This window comes from Arachis hypogaea, chromosome 5 (genome assembly GCF_003086295.3).
Source record: "Arachis hypogaea cultivar Tifrunner chromosome 5, arahy.Tifrunner.gnm2.J5K5, whole genome shotgun sequence".
Classification (NCBI taxonomy): Eukaryota; Viridiplantae; Streptophyta; class Magnoliopsida; order Fabales; family Fabaceae; genus Arachis; species Arachis hypogaea.
Genome location: NC_092040.1, coordinates 81,372,102 through 81,382,299, shown reverse-complemented (window position 1 = coordinate 81,382,299; position 10,198 = coordinate 81,372,102).

Below are 10,198 nucleotides of genomic sequence, written 5' to 3'. Positions count from 1 at the left end.
TTAAATTAAAAGAAAATTACAATTAAATAAAAATTCCTATTCTAGATGCTTCTTGTGGCCTTGATTGGTTGACAATTGTGGGCTTGCTTGCTTGAGCTTTGCAGTGGACTTGAGAGAGAAGTGAATCAAGTTGAGGTTTAGGTGCCTAGCGTTCATGCTGCCGTTAGCCACACTAACGCTACAAGTGTGGCGATAGTGCCAAAGTTATTGTGGCTAACGTTGCACTTGTTACTAATTGGTGTTTTTGGGGCTTAAAAGAAGCCTCTTGTTTGTGCTCCAGTTTCATACCCACTATAGACTATTAGATATCTTTGGAAAGCTCTGAATGTCATATTTCTAACGCAACTAGAATCACCTCAATTGGACTTCTGAAACTCAAGTTATGCTCCTTTGAAGTTGACAAGGTCGCTGGCACAGTCGCTAGCGTTACTGGAAAACGTGAGTCACGATAACGCTAGCGATCAGGGGCTTAATGTTGCCAGGTTCTAGAGCTCAACAGTAATGTTCACCCCATACTATTATATATTTTTGGAAAGCTCTGGATGTCTACTTTCCAACGCTTTTGAAAGCACATCATTTGGAGCTCTACAGCTCGAGTTACACTTCTTGGAAGGTGAAGAGGTCAGTTGGCCTTACTACAGGTTGATAGCATGTTCATCTTTGCACTTTCGGGGCAGGTTTTCTCCCTCAAATTTAGTGTCCACCATGTAGTGCCATATATGCTTGGAAAGATCTAGAATCCTACTTTCCATTGCTTTTAGAATCACCTCATTTGGAGTTTTGTGGTTCAAGTTATTCTTGTTTGAAGAAGGCATGGTCAGGCTTCCAGGTGAGATTTTTGCCTACGTTAACTTCCACGTTAATGTAGTTAACGTGGCCATTAGAATGGGTCTTTTTGCTTCGCAAACGTTAGTGGAGATCACCTTTTCCACTAACATTGGCATCTTTCTTTGCTTCCACGTTAACTTCCATGTTAATGTAGTTAACGTGGCCATTAACGTGGGTCTTTTTGCTTCGCAAACGTTAGTGGCACTCACTTTTTCCACTAACGTTGGCTTTTCCCTTTCCTTCCACGTTAGTTCCCACGTTAATGTAACTAACGTGGAGACTAACGTAGGTCTTCTTGCACCTTCGTTAACGTTATTGGCACTCACTTTTGCCTCTAACGCTGCTCCTTCTTCAAAGTTGATGCCATTAACGTTCCCACTAACGTAGCTACTAACGTGGCTCTTCTCTGCTTCTTTTGGCCTGAAATCAAACAAACAAAGTGCATCAACGTAACATACAAGATTATCTTTATATACTAAGTGTGCTAATAATACTCAAAATCAAAACTTCACTTAGTGTGATCTATTTTATCATATTTACCATGTATATTAGCTAAAATTCACCTATGCTTGAGATTTTGTTTCATGCAGAGATTTTTCATGCTATTACTCATATATTGGAAATATTTGTAAGAAAACTAAACAGAAATCTACTGAAATGACTACTAAATGTAGGCAATGATGCACTCGCATCAATTGCCACGAGATCAATGAATGTTTTGATTGAGAAAGAGATGAGAATGAACTTGATCCGGAGAATGCAACATCTCCTAAGCCCAATGAATTTCCCACTTCTGATCTTTCCCATTATTTAATTTTTGTTGTTTACATTTATGCTCAATCAACCCCACTCCCATTTAATTTCCTGTAATTTACTTTCTGTAATTTAATTTCTGACATTTACATTCTGCTAGTTACATTCCTGTTATTTACTTTTACCGCCAATTTAAATTCTAAAATTCTCAATCAAAATTTTGTTAAGTTCAACTAGAACACTCCTCAAATTAAAGTTTCTTAACCAATCAATCCCTGTGGGATTCGACCTCACTCTATTGTGAGTTTTTACTTGATGACAATTCGGTATACTTGCCGAGGGAAATTTGTTAAGAGATAGATTTTCGTGCATCACACACACACAGACACACACACACACACAAACACACACACACACACACACACACACACACACACACACACATATATATATATATATATATGTATGTATATTGCCTAATACACATAATAGACACCCATAGATACAAACTCAATAACTAATCACAACAATTCAAGTATTTCACTTGGGTTGATAATTCTTATCTTATCCAAGAACCAAAGAGGCAAGATTAAGCATTTTCCTCAAGATAATTGGATCCTATAACATCAAAGAACTCAAAATCTCAACACATTTATCCAATAATTTCGAAAATCAAGGGCTGGGAAGACAATTAAGAAAACGTGGCTTACTTCTTAAACAATCTTATGGGATTTGTAGAGATCAATGCCGCGGTTGCGTGGTTGTAAACGGTACGGCGATTGGAGCTCCAGATCAAAAGTTACAAGGATTTGATTATCTAAGTGTGGGTTAGGTTTTCTTGAAGTGTTCTTCTGATGAGGGATAAATGTCGGTCTAGAATTTACTAAAGGAATTTCGTTGTAAGCATAGTCTAAACCAACAATTTATCCACCAATCAAAGTTTAGAAAGGTTTGTCACAATACAAATCAAAATAATCGAGAGTATTAATCCCAGGTCATTCTCCCTAGGAATTTCAATGAAGTGCTCTATTATTAGCTATAGGGGAAATTTGGGATTGAGGTAGTGATTGACAAGAAATGTAATAACAAGAAAGTAAATGGCAATTAACTAATAAAGGAAAGGAAATCAAATAGAAAAAAGGTCTTGGCAAGGGTGGATGGTTAAGGATCACTATCCTTGTTACTAACCATAATATGATAATTGCAAGGATTAATCCTATTTAGTCATCCTCCAACAACTGAAGAAAAGTCAAATGAGCTTCATTAATCATAATCCATAAGTCCTAGCCACTCACTAGTTGACTTAGTGAAGACTAGTGTAAATGGACACTAATTATCAATCACTTGAACATTAGCAACTTAAGGTCACCTAAGTTACCAACCCAAGGCAAGGATAGGGAAAATCTACACTAAGTCTAAAAGAAACATTTCATCAAACACATAGAATGCAATAAAAGTAAACATCATTAATTGCAAGAATTAATGAAAGCCATAACTAACAAAAGCAAGAAATCAATAATAGCAACTAAGGTAAACATCAAAAGACACAGAAATATAAAATTGCATTAAAAGGGAAATGAAATTAACAAAAGAGTTCATGAGCTAACATCGGCAAAATAAAGAAATTAACAAGAGAAAAAGATAAACTAAGATACTAGAACAATGAAAAGTAAAAGAAAGCTAAAACCCTAAAAGTAAATCTAAGAAGAAATGAAACTAAGAACCCTAAAACCAAGAGAAAGGAGAGAGCCTCTCTCTCTCTAGAATTATACATCCCTCTAAAACTAAAACTAATGTGTATGAATTAATGGTTGATTCTCCCATCCTCCTTCACTCCCAGCCTCTAATCTCCATATTGGATTCAAAACTGGGCCAGAGATGAGCTCTGAAATCACCCCCAGGGTTTTCTCTTTAATGAGGCACGTGACGCTTGTCGCGCGTACGCGTTAGATACATGTACGCGTCGCTTGGATAATACATTGACCATGCGTACGTGTTAGGCACATGTACGCATCGGGTGGACGCTGTACTTAGACACGCGCATGTGTTAGCCTCATGTTCGTGTCTTGATTAGCTTCTCAAATCTTTAATTCTTTGTGATCCTTCTACTTTTGCATGCTTCCTTTCCATCCTCTAAGCCATTACTACCACATAAACCTGAGATCACTCAATAAACATATCACGGCATCAAATGGTAATAAGAGAGGATTAAGAATTCGCATTTTTAAGGCCTTGGAAGCATGTTTTCATTCTTAAGCACAAATTAGGAAGGAATCTCAAAACCATGCAATTTATATCAACAGTGTGGAAATAGTTGACAAAATGCACTCAATTCAATCCAAAATAAACCATAAAATAGTGGTTTATCATCTTCCCTTCCCTAATGTGTTTCAGCTTTTGTGATGTTTGGAATGGGGAGGGAAGGGATGTGCCCTTTATTAATGAGTTGATGGGTTGGGCCTTGGGCCCAATATGAGCCTAGTTCACCCGGTTTAGCCTGTTCGGTCCAATCTTGGGCCAAATTCTTTAAAATTAGTGTCAAAATTCTCGTTTTAATTTTTTCTATCACATTAAACTATAAAATTTCATTCTTTAATTTTCTAGAATAAATTTTAACTTATGAGTTAATTATTTATGAATTATTTGGGTTTTACAATTCTTAGAATGGTAATGGTGCACACATAAATAATATATAAGGTCCCAAGAAAGTTAAAGGCAATCCTAGAACTCTGACACGCAAATTAAAAACTTAGAGTTATACTTTAAACGAAAAAACAAGTGAACTATCTATGGTATTTAGGTTCTAGTCCAATTTTAGCTTAACACCTCAATCTCTCCTTCATCCAACCCTCCAAACTCTGGTGGAACTACCGTCGTCACTCCTCTGCCAGACGAGGGATCTCTTAGTTACATAGACATATAATACAAACAAAGAAAACACAAATAGAATGCAGTTACAGCAGGTAGAACATATAGCAAATAAGTATAGATAATGAAATAGGCAAACCCAAGTAATGTAAACTCAAACTAAACAAACAAATGCATATGATGTATGCCTGTCCTATGGCTGATGATATTATCTGTCAGTCATATAGCCAACCCGACATGTCCTGGTAGCTAACCATGGACAGAAACACCCATCACGGAGCAAGTGGGTGATGCCTAGGCATCTTAGACTAGTTTCACAAGCCTTTTTCATTAGTTCTTACCTGGTTTCATGCACTTTCTTAGGCAATAAGTAAGCATTTGGATGAGAAATGTATACATATCTTGATTCAATCAAACGTTATTATTTATGAGCAATTTCATGAGATTAATGCAAGAATTACTTGATGCTATGAATGATGCATTATCTTGTGAATATGGCAAGGCTTTGATGCATTTGTTTGGTTAATGATAGGTGAGAAAAGGCAAAGCAAGGGCAGAGAAGAAGTAGAGGAAGCAACGTTAGTGGCCAAATTTCGCTCACTAATGTTGCTCATTAACGTTGCAAAGAAGGAGGAAGCAATGTTGGTGGCCCAAGTAGGCTCACCAACGTTGCCATCAACGTTGGCTCAAGAAGAAGGGAAGCAATGTTGGTGGCCCAAGTTGGCTCACCAACGTTGCCTATCAACATTGCCAAGGAGGAGGGAAGCAACGTTGGTGGCCCAAGATGGCTCACCAACGTTGCCCATCAACGTTGCCAAAGGAGAGGGGAGCAACGTTAGTGGCCTAAGTTGGCTTACTAATGTTTCAAAAATTGACAAGCAACGTTGGTGGCCCAAAGTTGGCTCACCAACGTTACTAGCAAAATATGGTGTCAACATTAGTGTGCTAATGCTACTTAAATTTAGCACAATAACGTCTTTGATAATTTCAAGAGGAATGCATGGAAAATCGGTCAGTGATGCGTACGCGTGGGCGACACGTACGCATGACTGAAAGAACGTTAGTAGCAACATTAGTGAACTAACACCAGTGGCAATTTTCCTTAAGGATTTTAAAGGTAACGTTAGCCACTGTTAGTGCACTAACATTGGTCACTAACGGCAGCACCAACTTTCATTCCAAATGGCACCCATGTAGGTATGGAACATTAGTGAGCTAACGTTTATGTCAACGTCAGAAAGAGCCACTCCTAACTTGCTTCAACAAAGGCCAAAGTCCACATCCAAAGACTTGAAGATTGATCTGGAATATGTATAAATAGGATAGATTTTGAAGTTAGAAAAAAGGCTGCGAAGCAGGGACCCTAATTGGGAAACCCTGAATCATTTTCTTTGTACTTTCTTTTTCTTTCATGTACTTTTCTTTTCCTTTTGATTTTGCTGAGCAATGATGAACTAAACCCCACATCGTTAGGGGGAGGAGCTCTATTATAATTCACATGATTGAATGAAATTATTCTTCTTCTCAATCCGCTTTGTCGTATCCAAGAGATATCATCTATTTTCAATTTGATCTATTTACTCCAGAAGGGGGTTTAGATCCATTGAATTTCCATGTGAGCCTAGGAAGGGGAATCATGGAAATTAGATTGAAGCTCTATCTCTCACAACTCTCTTGATCAACACCATTCGGGAGGAATTGAGATCTTGAGAGATTGTGTGGCCTATGGATAAGAGACATACACTTAACCTTTTCCCATGACAATTAGATCAAGGAATTGGCAAATTGATTGTGATTAGAGAAATTGGGGCTCAATTAATTCCAATCCGCCATAGATCTACATCATATGATTGTGATTGAAGTTGAGACCTATTGATTCATGATGGATTATGATATCTCCAATCCCTAATGAATCTTTCTCTTTGTTACTCTTCACTTTGATTTCATTGGGTTTTCTTGAATTGCCTTGAATTTATTGCTTCCTTAAATTCCCAACACCCAAAGCCCTTTACATTTCATGCAATTTACTTTCCATTGCTGTTTACATTCTTGCCTTTACTTTCTTGTCGATTTAGCTTCATGCCATTTAAGTTTTTGTCTTTTACTTTGCAGCATTTACATTTCTGGCACGTTACATTTTATGCTATTTAAGTTTCTGTCCTTTTCCTTTCAGCATCTAATTTTCTAGTACTATACATTTTGTTGTCCTACTTTTTTTGTGGATTTATATTCTGTTCATTAATTTTCACCAACCTTTCTATATTTGCTTGACTAGACAAGTCACCCAACTAAAATTTCTCAATCCATCATGCAAGTTTTAAGTTTCGTGCTTGCTTGGGGACAAGCATGTTTTAAGTTTGGTGTTGTGATGACAAGTCATCTTATGCTAGTTTTACAAGAATTTTTCATTAGTTTCATTAGGTTTTATGCACTTTCTTGCACAATAAGTAAGTGATTGGAGTGGATTTTCATGACTATGTAAATCAATCAACCATCATCTATTTTACACAATATCATGAGGTTTATGATAGAATTAATTGATTTCATGAATGATGCAGAGACCTTGTGAATTTGGTGATACTTTGATTGTTTGTTTGGTTGCTTGTAGGTGAAGAAAGGAGAAATAAAGGATAGCGTTCAATGAATGAACATAGCGTTCATTAAGTGAACCCTCGTGAAGGGGATGGTGCGCACCAAGGCGCAACACAAGAAATAGCTAGCGTTTATTGAAGTGAACATAGCGTTCAGTTCTATGAACTTTTGCGTGAGACAAGGCAAGAAAGCAAGGCAAGCGCTCAACCAAGGGAACGCTACAAGGGAGCGCTCAACCAAGGGAGCATGGCGTTCGAAGGAATGAACGCTAGGCAAGGAAACAATTGAAGCACCAAGGCGCAACAAGAGCCACGTTCACTTTTGTGAGCTTTTTTGTGCTCTTGGCCAAGGAAAGCAAGGTGCACCCAGGGAAACAAAGGAATGTAGCACTCAAAGATGGAGCGTGGCGTTCAAAATAGTGAACGCTAGTGGAGGCAGCATGCCCACAAAATTGGCACGCCTAAAAGAATGAATGGAGCGTTCATTTTTAGTCACGGAGCGCCACACTGGAGCTGCCCAATGCGCGCCAAAGGCCCACCAAAAGAAATTGAATGCAACGTCACTACCCCAATGGAGCGCTCCCATGGAGCATCACAAAATGCACCCTAATCCAATTAAATCAAGTGCCATCTTGGATCCAATTCTTTACAGACCCAAAAGCCCATTCCAAGTGCTTTGTGACTAGAATAAAAACTGTATAAATATGAGCAAATTTGATTTGAGAAGGACCTTTAGCTCACTTTTGGTTTTCTCTTTTAAATTCTCCTTTTTAGAATTCTAGAATTGAGATCGGATCTGAGCTCATTTTCTGATTTCACTTTCCTTCTTCTGCAACTTCTATTTTCTTATTTTGGGTTTTGGAACTCTGATTGAAGAATTCTCTAAAGTTCTTCATCTTGGAGTTCCATTTATTTTCTATTTTTGGATTTTATAAATTAAATATCTAATCCCAATTATCTCTTTGTTTTTACTTCTTCTGCAAATTTTCAAATTCTATTTTAGTTCTTCTGTAATTCCCTTCACCTCATAGTTCTATGCTTTACTTCAATTTACATTTTCTAGTTCAATTCTAAATCCCTGTACCCAAATTCCTTTAATTCTTCAAGTAATTTACATTTCTTGCACATTAAGATTCAGTCATTTACATTTCTTGCAATTTAAGTTTCAGCTCTTTTACTTTCTTGCACTTTAAATTTTTGCAAATTTACTTCTTCTGCACTTTAGTTTACTAGCAATTTAGCTTCTGTTAATCAAAATTTACTCAAATCATCAAATATTCGCTTAACTAAATCAATCACCTAACTAAAATTGCTCAATCCATCAATCCCTGTGGGATCGACCTCACTCTTGTGAGTTATTACTACTTGATGCGACTCGGTACACTTGCCGGTGAGTTTGTGTGGAATCGCTTTTCCCTCATCAAGTTTTTGGCACCGTTGTCAGGGATTGATATAGATTGACAATGATTAAGTAGGGTGATAATCTAGATTAAGCACTTTTTCGTTGTTTTTGACAAGCACATTAACTGTTTGAGTTTTTGTTTAAGCTAACACTAACCTTACTCTAGCAGTAGAGTGAATTATTTCTGGTTTTTGGTTCTGTGTGTGTTTTATGCCAGGAGGAAGAAGAAGTGAGTCCATATATTTTGATTATGAGCCAGAGAGAACACTTTGGAGGTTGAGAAGAGAATCAAGAAGGAAAGGAGTTGTTGGAGAATCAGATTCAGAGGAAGAGAATCAAGAGATGGAAGAGAATCCTTCCATTCCACCAGAGGGAGTGGCCAACAATAACCCACCTTATAGGAGAGTTCTAGCCTCTTATCCCTTTTCTAATGCAGGACATTGTGGGAGTAGCATACTCACTCCAAATGTGTATGCTAACAACTTTGAATTGAAGCCTCAACTCATCACACTGGTACAAAACAACTGTTCTTATGGAGGAGGTCCCTTGGAAGATCACAACAAGCATCTATCCATCTTTTTGAGGATATGTGACACAGTCAAAATAAATGGTGTACATCGAGACATCTATAAGTTGCTGCTGTTTCCATTTTCCTTGAGGGATAAGGCTACTCAATGGTTAGAGACATTTCCCAAAGAAAACATCAACAATTGGGAGGATCTAGTGAGCAAATTCCTAGCCAAGTTTTACCAACCTCAAAGGATCATAAGGTTGAAGACAGAGGTGCAAACATTTACCCAAATCGAAGGAGAATCACTTTATGAGGCTTGGAAGAGATACAAGGCCTTGATTAGGAAGTGTCCACCTGAGATGTTTAGTGAATGGGACAGACTTTGGAATTTTTATGAGGGATGGACTCTAAAAGCTCAAGAACCTTGGATTATTCTACTGGAGGCTTAGTGCAACTAATGAAGACAGCAGAGGAAGCTCAAAACCTCATAGACAATGTGGCAAATAACCAATACTTCTATACTCATCAAAGGCAACACCAACCAGCTCAAAGAAAGGGTGTATTGGAGCTGGAAGGTGTGGATACCATCTTGGCTCAAAACAAGGTGATGCATCAACAAATTTAGCCGCAAATGGAGATGATGGCCAAGAGGATTGATGGTCTTCAAGTTGCAGCAGTGAATACAAGTCAACCATCACCTACATGGGGACAAAATGAAGAGAGTTATGAAGAGCAACAGTCTGAGCAAGTCCAATACATGCACAACCAAGGAGTTGGACAAAATGAGTTCTATGGAGACACTTACAACCCTTTCTGGAGGAACCACCCAAATTTGAGATGGGGAGATAACCAAAACCAACAGCCTTGGCAAAGAAACTCAAACCAAAATAATTCCAGAAACACAAACCATCAAAACCATCAAAACACTGACCAAAACCAATACAGAAAACCACAAAACAACTAACCTCAACCCAACCACTATCCATCCAACAATTCATCCACTAACCAAAATAACTATCATCCACCATCTACACCCTACAATCAACCACAACCATCCCCAGAAGCTCAAAGGATCTCCAACTTGAAGATGATGATGGAAAAAATTATGAAACAGCATGAGTTAACTAGTAAGAACCATGAAGCTTCAATGAGGAATCTAGAGAGGCAAATTGGTCAATTGTCCAAGCAAGCAGTAGCTGAAATAACACCCAATGCACTTTTAAGTGACACCATTCCTAATCCCAA